Below are 21,322 nucleotides of genomic sequence, written 5' to 3' on the forward strand. Positions count from 1 at the left end.
GTAGAGACGGGTTTCGCTGTGTTGGCCAGGCTGGTCTGGAACTCCAGACCTCAAGTGATCCACCCACCTTGGCCTTCCAAAGTGCTGGGATTACAGGCATGAGTCACCGCGCCTGGCTTCATCTCCATTTTTACAGAGGAGGAAACTGAGGCACAGAGAAGTTGAGCAATTTGCCAAAGGACATAACTAGAGCTAGCATTTGAGCCTGGGCCATCTGACGCCCGAGTCTATAGTTTTAGTCACTAAGCTACACTGCCCCGGCAACAAACCCCTTTCCTATGGCATTCTTTTCTGGTGTGGTTTTCTTTCTTGGGTCTTTTGAAACAGACATTTCCTTCCTTCCCTTCTTTCTTTCCTTTCTTTTCTCCTTTTCCTTCCTACCTTCCTTCTTTTCTTTCTTTTTTTTTGTTTTTAACATATAACACATAAAAATGTTTTTAATTCCTGCTACCAAACTCCTGCAAGATATTAGGATTTAATTACTATTTATAGCTCCCTTGCCAACTTTCACTGTCTATGACTGTGATAGGTCATAATCACCATCACAGAGATACAGCTTATTTGGTTAGGGAGAAAATGTCCTGAACATTTTTTAAAAGATATGATTGCAATTTAAGGTTTGCTCAAGATACAGAAGAAAATTGGTTAAAGTGTTAAGGCTGACATTTCTGTTCTTTCCACACTGTTCCTGGTTAAACTCAGTGTCTGGAGGACAAAGATAGAGGTTTTGTTTCAAATGAGGAATTGGGTTCAAATTTTTAAAATGAAAATTTTCCAAATGGTATAAACTTTAAATGAAAACATGTAAGATCTGACAGTTTGATTTAAGCTCTGAGCAGGGCCAAGGAATAACTAATGCTCACCTCTTCCTGCAAACACTATAAATTTATGTGCTGAGCCAGGCACCGCGGCTCACGCCTATAATCCCAGCACTTTGGGAGGCTGAGGCAGGCGGATCACTTGAGGCCAGGAGTTCGAAACCAGCCTGGCCAACATGGTGAAATCCCATCTCTACTAAAAATACAGAAATTAGCAGAGTGTGGTGGCATGCGCCTGTAATCCCAGCTACTCGGGGGTCTGAGGCAGGATAATCACTTAAACCCAGGAGGCAGAGGTTGTAGTGAGCCGAGATCATGCCACTGCACTCCAGCCTGGGCGACAAAGCAAGACAAATTATGTGTTGGTTGGATTCTTAAGCTTTTCTACCAGACCCTGATTGCATTATGAGGTCTAGGCCAAGATGGATACTTCATAAATGTTTTTTTGACAATGAATAGAATGCTAGAAGTAGACTTGTCCCACATATATTGAGGATAAAAATGTCTTACATCTTTCTTTCAACGGAGTTGGGGTTCTATTAGAAGGGCAAAAAAGCAAATTGATGCTGGGTAGGTTCTGAAGCTGTTTCTTCATCTGGAAAATGGTGAGAATTTCACAGAGAATTGAGAGGATTAGAGATAATGTATGTAGGGTGCCAGATTTAGCAAATAAAAATTGAAGATGCTTAGTTAAAATTGAATTTGAGATAAACAGCAAATAATGTTTTAGTCTAAGTATGCTCACCTCTTTCTACAAACACTACAAATTTATACATTAATTTGGTTCTTAAGCTTTTCTCCCAGATCCTGATTGCATTACAAGGTCTAGACCTAGAAGGGCATTTTGTAATTTTTTTGGCAATGGTTAGAACCTGATTTAGTTTTCTAGCCTTGTCCCACATGTATCCAGGATAAAAATACATACTTACACTAAAAATTATTCGTTGTTTATCTGAAATTCAAATTTAACGTGGCATCTTGCATTTTACCTGGCGACCCTAAATCTACGTGAAGTTCTTCGCACATAGCAGGTATCCATTCACTGGTTAGTATTAGTGTTCTTTCTACATAAGAGCTCAGTTAAATGGCAGCACGGTACTTTTTTTTTTTTTTTGGAGACAGAGTCTTACTCTGTAGCCCAGATTGGAGTGCAGTGGTACCATTCGGTTGACTACAACCTTGACCTCCCAGGTTCAAGCGATTCTCCCGCCTCAGCCTCCCTAGTCGGTGGGACTACAGGTGCGTGCCACCACTCCCAGCTAATTTTTTTGTATTTTTAGTAGAGATGGGAGTTTCACCATGTTGGCCAGGCTGGTCTCAAATTTCTAACCTCAGGTGATCCACCCGCCTTGGCCTCCCAAAGTGCTGGGATTACAGGCATGAGCCACCACTCCCGGCACATGGTACTTTTTAAACTTTTACTAACTTTCTAGAAAGGTTAGTTTTTGACCAAAAGAGGAATTAACTAAACTGCGTGTGACTGCAAGAAATCCTTTACCACTACTGAAAACCAGATCAAAGCAAATGTCCCTAAGCAGAAGGTCATATTTGTATATATGGGATGGCACATTATAAGGCATCTAATATTACTACTTAATACTAAATTGGACCTATATTAACAGATGTTCAGTTATTGTTTTTTCTCCATCTTATGAATCTATACGGATAATTAATTCATTACTTCTGGTTCACCAGGTCTAAAGAAAAATTTAAAAATTATTCATTTGAGTCAAAGGTAATGCTGCTGAAATTCCTAGTACATAGTCTCTGAAATACAGGGATGAAAATGGAGTGATTGCCCCAGGAGTTCTGGATCCACGTGGGTGAAGCTGGAGGTCACAGCACTGTTACTTTGCATCTGGAGGAGGAAGGAGACTCTGTGAAGTCCTCTGTTGTTGCCTCTGACTCCATTTTCCCTCACTGCTAATTCATTGCTCCTACCTGTAAAATTTTCTAATATGCTTCCACTTTCATTTCCTCATCAAATATTCACCGTTATGAAAAAGAAAATCCTATTGGCTTGGTATCAAGTGGCCAAACTGAGCATGCTGCTACATATTGTTACCAGATTCACTACAGGAATAGATTAAGTGGATTTTATCCAAAATATCTATTTCCTATTACTGTACTGCATCTTTCTAATTTGGTGACTGCCATGACCTCATACACTGCCTATTTTCCATGCTTTTCCTAACTAGAAGAGACCCTATTTTTCGCCTTTGCTTGTTAAAGTGAAAATTATTATGCAGCTTTCCATAGATTTGTCCCCAATGTCTTTTTAAAAATTATTTTCTTTATTTTCTAAAAGTAGCATTGGAGATGTTATCTCCTTCCATTTCATCACTTCTTCATCCTCCTTGGAAACCCGATCCATGGTGGGTATTAAGATCTTTACATTTCCACTGGTTGGGCGATGACTTCATTGCTTTCAAGCCAGCTGGGGGGATCTTGTGTGGCAGAGCATCGGACCGAAGCGGAGGTGTGGGTCGTTGCTGCTGCTGCTGCTGCTACTGCTGCGACAGCTCTTTGCACGCGCTTGGCTGCTGTGTAAGGAATCCTCAGGCTGCTAGGTCTTTGCGCCTAACTCACCCAAGGGACAGCAAGCTGCTGGATGAGTGTACGTGTGAGTGTGTGTTATGTGTGTGCATACGGGCGTGTGTGTGTGCACACGCAGCGGCAACAGTTGGGCAGCAGCAGCAATGGACTTCGATATCATTTTTACCAACAAGAGAGATAAACCATCCTCCATCCTGTATTTCTCAGCTCCCGCCCCGAGTGTGCTCTCCTCCTCTTCCCCGACTTCCCCCACCAAAGCCCCCGGCACGGGTCCCTCCGGAGGGAGGGCGGGATAGCTGCGCTGTAGGCAGGATTCCCCCTTTTTTCCGCAGTGACAGGCGGATTCCGGGGCCTCCTCGCCACCCCCTACCCCCGCAGTCACCCCTTTCTCAGTCACCCCTTTCTCAGTCACGATCTCCCCACCCCACCACCGTCGACCCTCTCCCTCCTTCCTCGCGCTCCCCCCGGCGTCAGCTCCAGGCTCGGGCCCCGCCCCTCTCAGCCTCTCCAGCCCAGGTTGCTAGGGCTTGGCGGGGCAACCAAACCTGGCGTGCCAGGAGGCGCGGCGCGCGCGTGAGCGCGCAGGCGAGCTTGCATAAGGAACCAGCATTCTTCGGCTTCGGAGACTCGAGCACGAGCGGCGCGAGCCCGAACCCCAAGACAAGCGCTTCCTTCTCATTGGCTCCTACCAGAAGGGGGCGGGGTAAAGGCGGGATCGGGCAGAACCTGAGGCGCTTTTCCATTGGTCAGAACGGGCCGGCTGGGGCGGGGCAGTTAGCAAATTAGGCTGCGCGTTCGCTTCAGCTAGAGGGCGGGGCCGGAGGTTTCGATTAGTTGTCTCTGCCGCTGGGGAAGGTAAAGCGGCGACGGCGTCCTCAGGAGCTGTGGGGTCCCCTGCTAGAAGTGGGGGACTCGGCGGGGTGAGTAGTCGCGCCGCCACCCGCCCGCCAAGCCTTCTTGCCCTTACATCGGCCCCGCGTTCACCCAGCTTCTCCTGAGAGTGGGGACCCACCCGGTCCCCCCGGGCGGACGAGAGAAGGGGCGGCGGCGCCGGTCCCCCCGGAACGGGGCGACGCGGTGAGGGCGTCCCAGCCCGGAGTAGCCCCTCCTCAGCGCTCCGCTTCGCCTCTGGAAGGGCTTCCTCCGAGGGGCTGGGGCTGCCTTTTGGGGTGTGGGGAGGCGAAAGGGTGTGAAAGAGGGGCGATGGGTCGAGCCCGCCCCGCGGGGCTCCCCTCAGCGGCGGGTCTGCGGCGTCCCCGCCCCGCCGCTCCCGCGGCAAGAGCTCCCCGGGGCTTGCGGCAAGGGAAGCCCCTTCCCGCCGGCGCCGAGGAGGGGCCTGCGCGCCCGAGCCCCCTGCCCGAGTTCGGAGGGAGCCCGAGACTCCAGTCGCGGCTCTGGCCCTTCTGACCTTGGCTGCCCGGGAGGGTGGGCGAGCGACCCGCCGCTGGCCCCACGGCTCCGCAACCTCCCCCGAACAAGTTTCAGGCGATGCTGTGAAGTTCACGACTGGCATAGTGCGGGGAAGAAGAATGGCCCCTTCTCAGACCTTGATACCCTTTGGACCCTCATAGAAATCGGGTTCTGGGGTTTGGAACCGTCTCCCAGAACGAACAGGTCCTCCTTGCATTGACACGTTTTGTGCCCACGTTGTGGGAAAAAATAACCTGAACATATTTCAGTGTAAAGGCAGATCTTCCTTGAGGGTTTTGTTTTTCGCTTCACTTGAGTGTTAAAGCACAGATGCCTGAATAAGAAAAGCCTGACCTTAGTATCTCTACAGTGAGATTAGACGGGTGCTGTGATATTTAAGTAGTTGCAGATCAGTATTCTGTTAGCATAATCTATTTTAATTGGCTGGAATTTAAGCTGATTTTAGAAAGTATTGTTGACACCGAATGATTTATTTCTGTGCATCTGAATTAGGTTTGTTTGAACGTAATGGTTATATAGTTAAATGTAAAAGATTAGACAAATTAATTTGTCTGAGAGCGTTTGTCTGAAACAGGAGACAGAGATGTGTATAGAACAGGATTATCATTTTAGGTAACATCTGCTGGAACATTTCCAGCTTGTTTCTTTCTTGGTGTAGGGTTACAAAAAAGACATCTTCACCGAGGCTATTCGGAATTACATGTGAGTGACACTTAGATGTAAATTTGTTTTTATTCCCTTTAAGTGTTTTAAAATGTGTTATTCACAAAATGTGAAGAGGCTATATTTACTTGTTTCTGTATCTTAGTGTTGAAGGGGATAATATGATCTTATGATTAACAATCCAATTAGGGTCCATTAATAATAGATTTTTTAAAAAGGCATGCTGCTTTTCGAGAATATGATAGGTTGGGTACCTAGCAAGACTTTTAATTTCTTTTTATTAAAAGTACTATTTTAGGATTGAGAATTTTTGGCGTTGACACTGAAACCAGGAATAAGGAAGCCTGCAGCAGTCTTAGCAGTTTGACACCACCAGTAGGTGTTTCTGTTGACAAATGCAGAGAAGAGAACATTTGGGAAGGAAATCTTTTTTTCGGGGCGGGGGTGGTGGGGGGGGGGGGGGGGGGGGGGGTGAGGGGGGAAGGAGCCAGAAGAGAGAAGCTGTAGAGCTAATGCTGCCAGCACTGTATGGTGAGCATTTCACAAGTACAAGGAAACCTAATTAGGGAAAAATTCCGTTTGGCTGTATTAAATAATAGAACTCCAAAAGAGGCATTCTAAATAAAGTTAACCATTCCAAGAGTGTTAAATAATCTGCCATTTCAGAGTAGTTGGGGGTTCCTCAATTGGAGAGGGTATCAAATCTCTTTGAATTGTCTTGCCTTTTTAACACAGTCAATGCAGCGATTAATTTGCTATATGTATATATATCAAACAGTTGAGTATTCCAGTTTTGTTGTTTAGCGTATTTCCTAAGCCTAAATTTTTTAAAAGCAAAATCTGATATATTTTTTAAAAAATTTGAAATAGAATTCTTTGTCCAGAGAGTATTCCTTTTTTCCTGGCTCAGTCTTAAAATTTATTCATGATTTAGGGGTTTGTGGTTGGTATTTTTTTACCCCTTTTTCTTAGGTTTTTGATTTTTACTTATGCAAGTTCCCTAAGTCTGCTTTTGTTTATATTGTAATTTTCTTGGAATTATTTAAATCAGAGTGTGGCATCTATTGTGTCCCCTGGGGTTTTAAAAGGAAAGGCTCCCATTGAAAGAAATCGCAGGGCCATCTCGCATAGATGGGTAATAGAAGGTTGACTGCGAATCCGATGTATTCGGTTGCAAATATGCTGCTTGGGGTTAAGGCAGTTTCAGTTAACGGGAACCAGATTTTACATGGTGTTTCTACTTTGAAGGTACAGTATTGTTACATTACAAACTGAAAGACAGAGGTGGAGAAATTCCTTTAAGTATCACCCCTAGCCTTGTTTCACCACGGTGTCCAGGAATCTATGAGAGACTCTTAACAATAGCTGCATTGTCGGAAATGACAGTGGCTTCTCTTGCAGAAAGTTAACCTTTCATTATGATTTTCATTTCAATTTACTCTGTAAAAGAAAATTTAGCTTTATCTGAGAAATTGGCTGTGAGAAATTTGTAAAGAGAGCAAGGAAAATAGGTTTTCTTCAACATGTCTGTTAAAATTTCACATTCTGTCCCCTGCCGTTTTGATAACTGGTGATCTTTATTTCCTCTAGATATTAGAAGGTATTCTAACACAGTACCTGATTTTTGGCAGTTACTGTGGGGATATGACTTTTTCATGTAATAAGTTGATGTCAAATAATAGTGAGGCATTTAGGAATAAATTAATTCACATGCATAGATCTAAAACGTGAGGGAAATCTTTTAGATAACCCTTAACTTTGGTACAAGAATAGCACAATTTGAAGTATTAAGTTGCTTTCTAAGTAGAAAAAGCTATTTGCTTAGAATTGGGTAATTTTAGATTTTAAAGTTTTTTTTTTTTCTCCCAACATCAAATAATTTGGCAACATCAAATTTCTTGATAAAGGAGGAGATAGAATCTCACAGATTCTTTATTATCTGATCATGGCATCAGTTGGACTACATTTCAACTTAGGACAGTAATGCAATTAAAAGACTACATTTAAACTTTCTGTTTGGAGGTTTTTCTAATTTACTTTCAATCTCAAGCTCGACGTTAGAAATCTTTTGTTGGTGACGCACAATTTTAGTGTTCAGATTTTAGGTTTTGATCGTTTTTAGAATTTTTTTTTATGTGTGTAGAGCAGTACATGGATTACTGAATTAATCAAAGATCTGGCCTCATTTCTCATTCAAGTTTGTACATTTCTTCACACTGAGATACGAGCTTGGGTGCAATTCTGTTGGTGGGTGTGAAAGCTGAGGGTAAGGACCTTCTACCTAGAGACTGATAACATTTAAACATTTCAGATTTGGGAATTAATAGAAAGTTATTTATTAGGTTAAAAGGAACTAGCCCATTCAGGTATTTGAAATTGATTGTCAATACTTTGAATTAAGCTCTTAGAAACATTTGTGTTTGAGATAATCCTAATCAGGGTCAAGTTTTGGGTGTGGTCTCTCTTTTGGGCAGTCTTCTCTGTAATAATTATAATACTCCATCTATTGAGCCGTACTGAATGCCAGACACTGTGACAAGTAATTTATTTGCATGAATACATGTGTATTCTCACAACAGCTCTATGAAGTAGGTCTTCTTACCTCCTGTATACATGTCAAATGGGCTCAGAGAAATAAAGTACTTTGCTGAGATTACCCAGCTAGTCATCAGAAGCAGCAAAATTGCCATCCGAACTGGTCTGACTTGAAGCTGTGCTCTTCAAAACCATGCTTTCTGCTTCTCTTTAGGAAACTGATTTCCCAAGCATATTTATTTTTGACACGGGGTCTCACTCCGTTGCCCAGGCTGGAGTGCAGTGGTGTTATCACAGCTTGCTGCACCCTTAACCTGGTAGACTCAATCGATCCTCCCACCTCAGCCTCCCTAGTAGCTGGCGACTACAGGCACGTGCTCCCATACCAGGCCAGTTTTTCTTTATTTTTAATAGAGGCAAGGTCTTATGATGTTGCTCAGGCTGGTCTTGAACTCCTGGCGTCAAGCGACCCTCCTGCTTTGGCCTCCCAAAGTGCTTGGACTATAGGCATGAGCCACCGCCAGGTCCACCCCAAGGGTATTTTGAGTTCCTACTGTATATCATGCCTGGGGTGGTACTGAAGGTATACATATGCTTCTTGGAGTTCACAGGCTACATTGGCAAGGCTGCTGGACCTTTAGTCAGTCGTATGGGGGACTGAACTCAGATCCATCAGGACTGCTGGATAGAACAGTTGGAAGTGCAGACTTTTCTAACCAGAGGGTCAGACTTTTCTAACAGAGGTTATGTTTCTTCATAAATGAAGGCTGTACATAATCATGCCAAAAATGAGGTAGTTGTTTCTAATTAGCTACTTGGTATTTCATGTTTCTGGATATTGCATTATAACCTTTGATGGACTTTGATTAAATTTGCTACACTAATAAAGGCTACAAAGATACTCCTTGAATTCAATTTTGTGGCTTAGATATACCCTTGAAATAAAATGGCAGCCATTATAATTTGCAGATGGGCACCTCTTGTGTAATTATGACCAGTGAAATAAAATCTGGAGGTAAAGTCTATAGAGATATACTATTATTGTGTGTGTGTGTGTGTGTTTTTTTTAAGACGGAATCTCGCTCTGTTGCCCAGACTGGAGTGCAATGGCGTGATCTCTGCTCACTGCAACCTCCACCTCCTGGGTTCAAGCAATTCTCCTGCCTCAGCCTCCCAAGTAACTGGGATTACAGGTGCATGCTGCCATGCCCAGCTAATTTTTTTGTATTTTAGTAGAGATGGGTTTCACCGTGTTGCTCAGGCTGGTCTCAAACTCCTGAGCTCAGGCAGTCCACCCGCTTCAGCCTCCCAAAGTGCTAGGATTACAGGCATGAGCCACCGCACCCACCCCTTGTTGTGTGCTAATACAGAGGTTGGACTCTGAAAATTTTTCTATGTGAAAGTAGAACTTTCTGCTATTTAAAGCTTCTTGTGATTAAAATTTTTTTTTTTAATTTTTTAATTTTTTTTTTTTTTTTTAATGAGACAGAGTGCTGCTCTGTCACCCAGGCTGGAGTGCAGTGATGGGATCTCGGCTTACCGCAACCTCCGCCTCCTGGGTTCAAGTGATTCTCTTGCCTTAGCCTCCTGAGTAGCTGGAATTACAGGCGCCCGCCACCATGCCCGGCTAACTTTTTTGCATTTTTAATAGAGATGGGGTTTCACCATATTGGCCAAGTGGTCTCGAACTCCTGACCTCAGGTGATCCTCCTGCCTCGGCCTCCCAAAGTGTTGGGACTACAGGCGTGAGCCACCACGCCTGGCTCTGAATTTTTTTTTTAAAAGTAAGACCTATCATTAAGAGAACTAAACAGTTATGTACCCTAAAAGAACACTTAAAAGTCCATGTTAGAAAAAAAGAGGACTTAACATCTTTTTCTGTAATCGATTAAAATCACTTTTGTTACTTATTAAAGTTAGAAAGTGCTGATGAATACTGTAGAGCCTCAGGGCCAGAAATAATCTTGGCCGAAGCAGGACCATATTTCTACACAGATGGGACCTGTGCGTTAATTTGTTGATTTCTTTTTTTTTTTTGAGATGGAGTCTCGCTCTGTCGCTCAGGCTGGAGTGCAGTGGTGCGGTCTCAGCTCACTGCAAGCTCTGCCTCCCAGGTTCACACTATTCTCCTGCCTCAGCCTCCTGAGTAGCTGGGACTAACAGGCGCCCGCCACCACGCCTGGCTAATTTTTTTTTGTATTTTTAGTAGAGACGGGGTTTTACCGTGTTAGTCAGGATGGTCTTGATCTCCTGACCTTGTGATCTGCCTGCCTTGGCCTCCCAAAGTGCTGGGATTACAAAATTTTGTTGATTTCTTTATAACGTAATGGAGGTGTACTTTACATACCATAAAACTCACCTTTTTAGTGTATGATTCCATTATTTTTAAGTGAATTTATGGAGTTGGCATAGCTATCATTACAGTCCAGTTTTAGAACATTTCCATCACCCCCAAAATTCTCTCCTGTCAATGAGTTTTTTAAACCTTATTTACTTGCTTCACCTAGACCTCTTTTCTTTTTTTTTGAGACAGGGTCTCACTCTGTTGCCCAGGCTGGAGTGCAGTGCTGTGATCTAACTTCACTGCAGCCTCCACCTCCCAGACTTGAGCGAGCCTCCCACCTCAGCCTCTTGAGTAGCTGGAGCTACTGGCACACGCCTGGCTAATTTCTTTCTTTCTTTCTTTTTTTTTTTTTAAGATGTAATCTCACTGTCACCCAGGCCAGAGTACAGTGGTGTGATCTTGGCTCACTGCAACCTCTGCTTCCTGGGTTCAAGCGATTCTCCTGCCTCAGTCTCCCAAGTAGCTGGGATTACAGGCATGTGCCACCATGCCTGGCTAATTTTTGTGTTTTTAGTAGAGACAGGGTTTCACCATGTTGGCCAGGCTGGTCTTGAACCCCTGACCGCAGGTGATCTGCCTGCCTCGGCCTCCCAAAGTGCTAGGATTACAGGTGTAAGCTACCGTGCCTGGCCAACCTAGATCTCTTTATCATCAGACATTGACAAATGAAATCATGTAGATCTTAACAGATGTCTTTTTTTTTTTTTTTTTTTGAGACAGGGTCTCAAGTCTGTCACCCAGGCTAGAGTACAGTAGTGTGATCATGGCTCACTGCAGCCTCTGCCTCCCCAGGCTCAAGTGATCCTCCCACCTCAGCTTCCTGAGTAGCTGGGACTATAGGCGCAGGCCGCCATGCCTGGCTAATTTTTTTGTATTTTGTAGAGACGGGTTCTCACAGTTTTGTTCAGGCTGGTCTTGAACTCCGGGGCTCAAGCCATTCCCCTACTTTGGCCTCCCAAAGTGCTGGGATTATAGGCATGAACCAGTGTGCCTGGCCTAAAAGATGTCCTTAAAAAATATCTTCTGGAGGCCAGGTGTAGGTGGCTCACGCCTGTAATCTCAGCACTTTGGGAGGCCAAGGCAGGCATTTCATTTGAGGTCAGGAGTTTGAGACCAGCCTGGCCAACATGGTGAAACCCTGTCTCTACAAAAAATACAAAAATCAGTTGAGTGCAGTGGTGTACACCTGTAGTCCCAGCCTTCTGGGAGGCTGAGGTGGGAGGATGGCTTGAGCCTGGGAGGCAGAGGTTGCAATGAGCCAAGATCGTACCATTCACTCCAGCCTGGGCAACAGGAGTGAAACCCTGTCTCAAAAAAAAAAAAAAAAAAAAATATATACACACACACACACACACACACACACACACACACACACTTCTTGGCTGGGCGTGGTGGCTCACGCCTGTAATTCCAGCACTTTGGGAAGCCAAGACAGACGGATCACCTGAGGTCGGGAGTTCGAGACCAGCCTGAGCAACATGGAGAAACCGTCTCTACTAAAAATACAAAATTAGCCGAGTGTGGTGGCACATGCCTGTAATCCCAGCTCCTCGGGAGCCTGAGGCAGGAGAATTGCTTGAACCCGGGAGGTGGAGGTTGCGGTGAGCCAAGATGGCACCATTAGACTTCAGCCTGGGCAACGAGAGCGAGACTCCGTTTCAAAAAAAAAATCCACACATATTATCATTTATTAATGCTTTTTGTATTTTCAAAAATTCTTGCCTAAGCATAATACATAGCAAAATTTAAAGGATCATAATGGCAAATGGTATAAATTACCTTGTGTTTGTGGCTTAAATTTTATTTTCATTTGATCTTTTTTAAACCAGCAAATAAAATACAACATTCTTGGTGATATGTTGGGAATGCAGGGAAAAGAAATGAAGGTAAAAGTAACATAATTATTGTGCAAGAAAAAGTTACTTCCAAATGTAAGAGCACAGGGAAACAATTGGTTTTCTTGATTTTAAGCTAATAACATTGTGCATTTTATTGTTTGGACCTCTAATCCCTCTTGACAGATCCGTGCCTAATGTGCATGTCATAGAGCAGGCTTCATCAAATTCAGATATTTAGACACTTCGTCTACTTCAGACTGGATTGTGATGGGATTTGCAAACAGCTTAACATGCAAGGTACCGTAACTGCCTTTTCCTGCCTGCATCATTTTCTTCTTAGTGACCTTCTAGGGTGGGCTGGGGAGTAAGGCCAGCTTGGGAACGGGAAGTCTCATCAGCACAGGCTGATCCCCACTTGTGCAGGTTTCCTCCTTTGCTTGGTGTATTGCTTGTGTGGACGGACACTGCTTAGGGACGTTATGTTTTTGGGTACATATAGTAGAGGAATGTAATGGTTTGGTTAGAAGTAAAGTGTTTTGGGAAACTGTATCTAATTTTCTTTGCTTTTAGGTGAACATTTCTCAGTGGAAAGTGACCCTTATATATACCAGGCAGGTAAATCAGTAACTCCTTGTGTGGTTGGTTGTGTCTGGATTTTTAATGGCAAACAGGTTAGACACACAGTACTGGTCTGATATTAATAGTTTACTGTCAGTTCAATCATAACTGGTTCGAAATAGGCATAGGCTTGCTTTTTTTTTTTTTTTTGGACTCTATCAAATGGTAACATGAAGTGCCAGTGTAACTTGATTTTGATAGTAAGAACAACTTTGGTTTCTGGAAATTAACAAAACATATATAAATAATATATATTGTTTAAAAAGCTTACCTTACATTATTTTAGGTGAGTTGCAATTTTAGATATCAGGTTTAGATTTTGTATTATGGGCCAGGTGCAGTGGCTCATGCCTGTAATGCCAGCACTTTGGGAGGGCCGAGGTGGGCGGATCACTTGAGGTCAGAAGTTCGAGACCAGCCTGGGCAACAAGGTGAAACCCTGTCTCTACAAATAATACAAAAATTAGCCGGGTGTGGTGGCACGCACCTGTAACCCCAGCTGCTCAGGAGGCTGAGTCGGGAGAATCCCATGAACCTGGGAGGCAGGGGTTGCAGTGAGCCAAGGCCACGCCACTGTATTCCAGCCTGGGCCACAGAGCGAGACTCCATCTCAAAAGAAAGAAAAAGATTTTGTGTTATGTTTAAAGATTAGGTTCTTGGAAGTATGAGATTGTATTTTGATAATTAAAGTAAACATATACAGTCTCATGAGGAAGATACGGCAGATAAAAAGAGTGGTAAGTAATAGTTGAAGAACAACTTGCCTGGATTTACCTGATTACCCTGACATTGCTGATTTTAGAAACTAATTTCCTTATGAGTAGAATCTTTCACAGATTACTAGAGGCTGGGTCAGATGTGATATATCCTAGAATTTATCCACACCCCTAGACACACACCCCACCAAGGTTTGTCAGCCACTTATGGGATATATTAACTGTAATTGCTAGTAATCATTATTCCTAATATTACCACTAAATTCAAGTTTAGCAATGCAAATGAAAAGAAAAAGTTTGATTTTAATTGTAGTTACTGAAAATAGTTGGGGTAGACAAAAGCTAATTTTGTGCAAGTAGGTGTTTTATACTTTATCAATTATTTATTTCTCAAATAATCTGTCCTACATCCTGAGGATCTGTCCTTCATTCATTTAACAAATATTACTTAATGAGTATGTAGTGTGTGCCAGACTGTGCTGGAGACTACATGGAGTGATAAATAAGATGTAAGTAGGCCCTGCCCTCAAATAATTAATTATTTTTTGAGACAGAATCTCACTCTGTCGCCCAGGCTGGAGTGCAGTGGTGCAATCTTGGCTCACTGCCACCTCTACCTCCTGGGTTCAAGCGATTTTTGTGCTTCAGCCTCCCAAGTAGCTGGGACTACAGGTGCGTGCCTCCACACCTGGCTGATTTTTGTATTTTCAGTGGAGACGGGGTTTCACCATGTTGGCCAGGCTGATTTCAAACTCCTGACCTCAAGGGATCCACCCACCTTGGTCTCCCAAAGTGCTAGGATTACAGGTGTGAGCCACCAAGCCTGGCCAAAGAATTTAGTCTTGAGATGGAGGCAGAGGAGAACTACAGAACACTGTGGGAGTATGCCTGACCCTTGAACAACGTAGGGGTTGGGGTGCTGACCCTCACGCAGTCAAAAATCCAAGTATAACTTTTGACCCCCCAAAAACTTTACTAAAATAGCCTACTGTTGATCGGAAGCCTTACTGGTAATATAGTCAATTAACACGTTATTTTGTATGTTATATGTATTATGTAGTGTATCCCTATAGTAACGTAAGCCAGAGAAGAAAATATTATTAAAATCATAGGAAGAGAAAAGATACTTACTATTCATTAAGAGGAAGTGGATCATTATAAAGGTGCTCATTGTCTTCACACTGAGTAGGCTGAGGAGGAAGAGGAGGGGTTGTCTTGCTGTCTCAGAAGGGGCAAAGGTGGAAGAGGTAGAGAAGGTGGAAGGGGAGGCAGGAGAGGCAGGCACACTCAGTGTAATTTATATTGAAAAAAAAATCTGGGTATAAGTGGATCCATGCAGTTCAAACCTGTGTTGTTCAAGGGTCAACTGTATATAACAGGGTAGGGCTGGAGAGTCTGTCCTTGGGGGAAGAGGTGGGAAGGTCACTCTGAGGAAGTAACATTTAAGTGAGACCTGAAGAATGAGAAGGACCTGGTCTAGTTGGGGAAATAAGTTTTTCAGACAGAAGGTGCAAATGTGATGAGGCAAGGTGAGAGAGCTGGGGTTTTTGCACAACAGAACCTTTTAAAGAACTGAAAGAGGGCCGGGCGTGGTGACTCATGCCTGTAATCCCAGTACTTTGGGAGGCTGAGGCAGGCAGATCACTTGAGCCCAGGAGTTCGAGACCAGCCTGGGCAAAATGGCAAAACCCCATTTCTACAAAAACGCAAAATTAGCTGAGTGTGGTGGTATGTTCCTGTAGTCCTAGCTACTCCCAGAGAGTAAGCTGGGAGGATTGCTTGAGCCCAGGAGTTTGAGGCTGCAGTGAGCTGTGATTATGCCACTGCACTCCAGCCTGGGTGACAGTGAGACTCTGACTCAAAAAAAAAAAAAAAAAAAAAAAAAAACTGAAAGAAATCTACAATGACCAGAAAATAAAGAAACAGGCATTGAAGCAGAAGTTGGCAACAGGGGCCAGGTCTTGAAAAGGCTTAGTAGGCCATTTGCTGGGTTTTTGAACTTGCCCTAAGTCTCCTGGGAAACGGTTAAAGATTTTAAGCAGGGGTGTGACATGAAATGAAATGCTACAAAACCCAATAATTTTAGTTCAATGGAACCTTGGTAATTTACCAGAAAGGTCATAATCTCTGCAAGGTAAGATATTCTTCTCTTGTTTCATTAAAATTTTTGTAACTCCTTTCTTGATTGATTGTCGTCTGCAGTATTATTTTCATTGTTTTTGTAGAAATTCCCTTTAATTTTCTAAAAGTACCTTTTATCCCTCACCGTTCTGTTAACCTTATATAGGAATGTCATTTCTATTTATAACTGAATTAGAATATTTTTTCTAACAGCTTTAGCTCTCTTCCATATTTAAACTTAAAATTCTTGGCTGTTTTTTTCCCTCCAGACACCTTTAATCTGCTCAAAGTATTTAATGTTTTAATGAAATGTTTCATTAAATTTGCTTTATTCTTTTGTTCTTCCAAATACAGTGTCTTAGATATAGTTCAATATTTCTCAGCATTTATGCTATTTCATATTTTATGAAATAACATGTAAGCACCTAGAATGGTTTTAGGAAATTTTGTCACTATTGTATAGGAGCACTAATCTTCATCAAGAGCACCATTTTCAAATCTGGTTCACATTCTGTGGCCTTATCTTTTACATTAAATTGGTCTCTGTTAAACATTTTATGTTCAGGTGGGCTTATTTATATATAAGTGCTATAAAGGTGTTATTTTTTTATATCCTGATTTGTTTCTTTCTCCCATAGTAAATGTCCCTACATACTGAATTCTTTTTAGGAAATCTTTGCCATGCTAAGTTTTTGATTGCCTTGGTGATTGCGTGAGCATTCATTCAAGTCGTTCTTGGTGTAAAGTTGTTAGCTCATGCCTGTATACAATGCTATTGCCCACTGTTCCTCTCCACATGTACAAAGAATAACTGCAGCATCACCTTCTTCAAGTATTTCCTTTGAAATCTACATATTGATTCAGCCTTGAATTGAGTTTGCTTTTGCCATGAGTTATTTTCTTTTCTTTTCTTTTTTGAGACGGAATCTTGCTCTGTCCCCCATGCTGGAGTGCAATGGTGTGATCTCGGCTCACTGCAACCTCCGCCTCCTGGGTTCAAGCAATTCTCTTGCCTCAGTCTCCCAAGTAGCTGGGATTACAGGCATGTGCCCCCATGCCTGGCTAATTTTTGTATTTTTAGCAGAGCCAGGGTTTCACCATGTTGTCCAGGCTGGTCTTGAACTCCTGACCTCATTATCTGCCTGCCTTGGCCTCCCAAAGTGCTGGGATTGCAGGTGTGAGCTAAGGATGGGCATATAAAGCTGGGAGAATTGCAAGAAGTAATGTTTATTTATGTACTACATGCTTTGCTTTGATGCTTGTACCATAGCTACATCCCAGGATCTTTTCTACTGTAAGCTCCATGGAGGCTATACCCTCAGTATCAAAGGTGCCCCTTTTTGCACCCCGCCCCCCCACCATTTCCTCATGTTTGTATCTTCTTCCTTGTGCAGTGGTTGCTATATCAGGTGCCTATCTAGTGGATCCTCCTCTCTGCTCACCCTATAGACATGCCTGTCCTGTGTCTAGTTACCTGTGTAAGATGTGTAATTGTTATAATTGCATCCACACTGGTAAATGAGTAGGTGCTAATAGCTCTCTGTGGGGCCCCAGAATCTTTTCTACCAACATTTACAGTATGGCAGACGAAGGGGAAGCCAAAGATGACAACTACCAGAGTGACGTCTCTGAGTTTTTTTTCATGATTTATTGCATGAATTCATTGAAATGCTGAGTTCTGTTTCATAATAGGGGTGTGTGTGTGTGTGTGTGTGCGTGCGCGTGTGTGCATGCGTGCATGTATCTTCGTTGTACAATACAGGCATACTTTGGAGATAGTTTTGTTTTAGACCACCACAATAAAGCAAATATTGCTGTAAAGCAAGTCACACAAATTTTTTGGTTACTCAGTGCATATAAAAGCTTTGTTGGCTGAGTGTGGTGTCTCACACTCATAATCCCAGCGCTTTGGGAGACCAAGGCAGGCAGATCCCCAGAGGTCGGGAGTTCGAGATCAGCCTGGCTAACATGGTGAAACTCCGTCTCTACTAAATATACAAAATTAGCTTGGTGTGGTGGCTCGCGCCTGTAATCCCAGCTACTCAGGAGGCTGAGACGGGAGAATCACTTGAAGCCAGGAGGTGGAGATTGCAGTGAGCTGGGATGACACCACTGCACTCCACTCCAGTCTGGGCGACAGAGTGAGATTCGGTCTCCAAAAAAAAAAAAAAAACAAAGCTTTGTTTACACTATACTGTTGTCTATTAAGTGTGCAATAGCATTATGTCTTAAAAAAAAAAGCACATACTTTCATTTATTGCCAAAAAATGCTGGCAATCATTTGACCCTTCAGTGACCCATAACCTTTTTGCGGGTGGTGGGTTTTGCCTTAGTATTGATGGTGACTGACTGATCAGGGTGGTGGTTGCTGAAGGTTGGGGGATCTGTGGCAGTTCCTTAAAATAGGACAGCAATGAAGTTTGCCATATCTGTTGACTCTTCCTTTCATTGTAGGTTTCTCTGTAGCATACGATGCTGTTTGATAGCATTTTACCCACATTAGAACTACTTCTCCAAGCCTGCTGCTGCTTTATCAACTAAGTTTATAGAATAGTCTGTTTTTGAAATAGTCATTTCAAAAATGTTTAAGGCTTCAGAAATGTTTAAAGTAGATTCCATCTCAGAAAAACACTTCCTTTGTTCTTCCATAAGCAGCAACTCCTTTGTCCATTCATGTTTTATCATGAGATCACAGCAATTCAGTCATATCTTCAGGCTCCTCTTGCCTTGGCCTCCCAAAGTGGTAGGATTGTAGGTGTGAGCCACTGCACCTGACCATATCATCTTTTTTTTGGTTTTGTTTTGTTTTTTTTTGAGACAGAGTTTTGCTCTTGTTGCCCAGGCTGGAGCACAGTGGCACTATCTTGGCTCACTGCAACCTCTGCCTCCCGGGTTCAAGCGATTCTCATGCCTCAGCCTCCCAATTAGCTGGGATTACAGGCATGTGCCACCACACCTAGCTAATTTTGTATTTTTAGTAGAGATGGAGTTTCACTGTGTTGGTCAGGTTGGTCTCGAACTCCTGACCTCAGGTGATCCACCCACTTCAATCTCCGTATAATCTTTTTGTCTATAAATGGGTATGTCTTTCCTTCTGCTAGGCCATTAGTGCTGGTATTTGAGTTAGTTTATTTAGGAATTGGTGTAGTCAAGTCCAAGGTTGTACTACTCACCACATGACAGCCAATAAGTTAAGAGACAAGGTGTTGGGGCAAAGAAAGCAATTTTATTTAGGGAGCCAGCAACCCGAGAAGTTGGTGGACTAGTAATGTCCTAAAGAGCCATCTTAAGTTAATATGAATTTTAGCCTCCTTTTATGTTAGAGGAAGAGAGAAGAAGGAGGAGATTGAGGTCAAGAGGTGACTATGATGACCACAGACATCTGGGTGGCAGTGAGGGTCTGTGGAGGTTGTGAAACTTCTTTGTCCTTGGTCAGGTCACAATACTATAAATCTTTAACATGGCTGGGCATGGTGGCTCACTCCTGTAATCCCAGCACTTTGGGAGGCTGAGGCAGGCAGATAACTTGAGCCTAGGAGTTCAAGACCAGCCTGGGCAACATGGCGAAACACCGTCTCTATCAAAAATAAAAAAATTAGCCAAGTGTGGTGGCACACACCGGTGGTCCCAGCTACTCAGGAGGCTGAGGTGGGAGGATCACCTGAGCCCACGAGGTCGAGGCTGCAGTGAGCCATGATTGTGCCACTGCACTCTAGCCTGGGTGACAGAGTGAGACCCTGTCTCAAAAAAAAAAAAAAAAAGAAAAAAGAAATCGTTAACAACATTGTTATTTGTGTGTACACTGCCCTTATCTCTTCAGAGGTTAGTTTTCAGAAGGGACTATTTGCTTTAAACTATAAACTATAGACTGAATGTCTCCCATAGTTAGATGGTATCACTGGGTGGTGGTGGGGGCTTAGAAGCAAAATGGTGTTAGTCATGCTAGGCCTCCTTTTCACTGTTACATTGGGCTGGATTTGAGGTTTTTTGTGTTGTTATGGTTAACCTAGTGTACCCCAGTTTTCAAATTCTCTTAGAGATACTTTGTGATCAGAGTGGGAATTGGTTTAGATGGTATCACTGGGTGGTGGTGGGGGCTTAGAAGCAAAATGGTGTTAGTCATGCTAGGCCTCCTTTTCACTGTTACATTGGGCTGGATTTGAGGTTTTTTGTGTTATGGTTAACCTAGTGTACCCCAGTTTTCAAATTCTCTTAGAGATACTTTGTGATCAGAGTGGAAATTGGTTTACCAGAACAGTGTCTGTTCCAGTGTAAATTTCAGGTCTCCCCTTTGAGTGTGCTTTAGTGAGGGTCTCTTTATATGTTCTTGATTTTCTCCCGTCCCTTTCTCAGTGATATTCTGCTCTTACTGTTCCTGGAAGTTTGTTTGCTTGGAGGTGGGGAGGGGTGGTAGGATGTGGTCTCTTCTTGATTAAGCCTCAGTTTCAGGCCTGAGTTTCAGGATCTTGCCCCTTCCCTGGCTGTTGTAGTGGGCTCAATGTAGAATGCTATGCCTCTCCCAGGACTCGGGCACCCATCCCTCCTCCCTGCTTTTTCACTGTTGTCTTAAGGGTAGAAGTAACCATTGTCCCTTCTGTCACAGTGAAGGCTTGTCTTCCCTAGTGGAGATAGGGTAGAGTGATTTGAGGGTAGTGTCCAGCCTCTCAGGCTTAGCTGCTGCCCACCCCCAGGTTTGCATCACAATGAGCATACCTCAGAGCTCTTTAGAGCTCTGAGTGCGTGGGGTGGGGGGGTTGGAGGAGGAAGGCCCTGCAGGAAGTTGAGGTACCATATCCTCAATTTCTGTGACTCCCAGTGGTTTCACGCTATCTTTTCAGCAAGCCACATCAGATTTCACCCATTTACTGACTCTTCTACCCGTTCTTTTTGGTGTCCAGCTGTACTCTCTGAGAGGTGAGCATATGGTTGTCTCCTTTCTCCCTTCAGGTACGCTCCTTAGTTTTTGAGCCAACTGGTTGCTCTGTTGGTTTTTTTTTTTTTTTTTTTGAGATGGAGTCTTGCTCTTTTGCCCAGGCTGAAGTGCAGTGGCGTGATCTTGGCTCACTGCAAGCTCCGCCTCCCGGGTTCATGCCATCCTCCTGCCTCAGCCTCCCGAGTAGCTGGGACTACAGGCGCCCGCCACCATGCCTGGCTACTTTTTTTGTATTTTTAGTAGAGACGAGGTTTCACCGTGTTAGCCAGGATGGTCTCGATCTCCTGACCTCGTGATCCGCCCGCCTCGGCCTCCCAAAGTGTTGGGATTATAGGCGTGAGCCACCGCGCCCAGTGCTCTGTTGAGTTTAAAGAAAGTCTTGAATTTGAAATTAGTTCAGCTCTTTTTCATTGTAGTTCTCTTGTTCCAGGGTTTAAGCCAGAAATTTGGTTACTCTTAAAATTTTAACATGAGCATTTCCTTAAGTCTAAGCTCAATTATTATTCCTGTCCTCCTGAATAAGACCAAGAGTTTGGAGTGAATTACTCCTTAACCGTTAGCCCCTCTTCCATGTTATTTATGTGTTAGTTTTGCCTTACTTAAGCCACCTTACACCTATAAAAATAGTGAATATTTACTCATGTGTTTTTCAGGTTTCTTTGGTCACTATTCTTCCTGCACTCTATTTCTTCCTTCTTTATTAAAAAATGTTCTTAAATAATTATTTCAGTAAGGACCCTTTAATAGTA

General features: G+C 43.4%; 1 protein-coding gene across 2 annotated transcripts in view; it reads left to right on the forward strand.

Moving 5' to 3' along the window:
• Positions 1 to 4,181: 4,181 nt before the first annotated feature.
• CDKL5 (cyclin dependent kinase like 5) overlaps positions 4,182 to 21,322 on the forward strand; it is a 226,900-nt gene continuing 209,759 nt past the window's right edge. The window contains exon 1 of one of the 2 annotated variants that reach the window (XM_025373446.1): positions 4,182 to 4,294. The gene's annotated coding sequence lies outside the window, so the exon portion shown is untranslated. Of the gene's footprint in view, positions 4,295 to 20,393; positions 20,588 to 21,322 lie in introns of those variants that run through there. The other variant, XM_025373447.1, reaches the window with a different exon arrangement.

The sequence above is a fragment of the Theropithecus gelada genome, chromosome X, assembly GCF_003255815.1.
Source record: "Theropithecus gelada isolate Dixy chromosome X, Tgel_1.0, whole genome shotgun sequence".
Taxonomy (NCBI): Eukaryota; Metazoa; Chordata; class Mammalia; order Primates; family Cercopithecidae; genus Theropithecus; species Theropithecus gelada.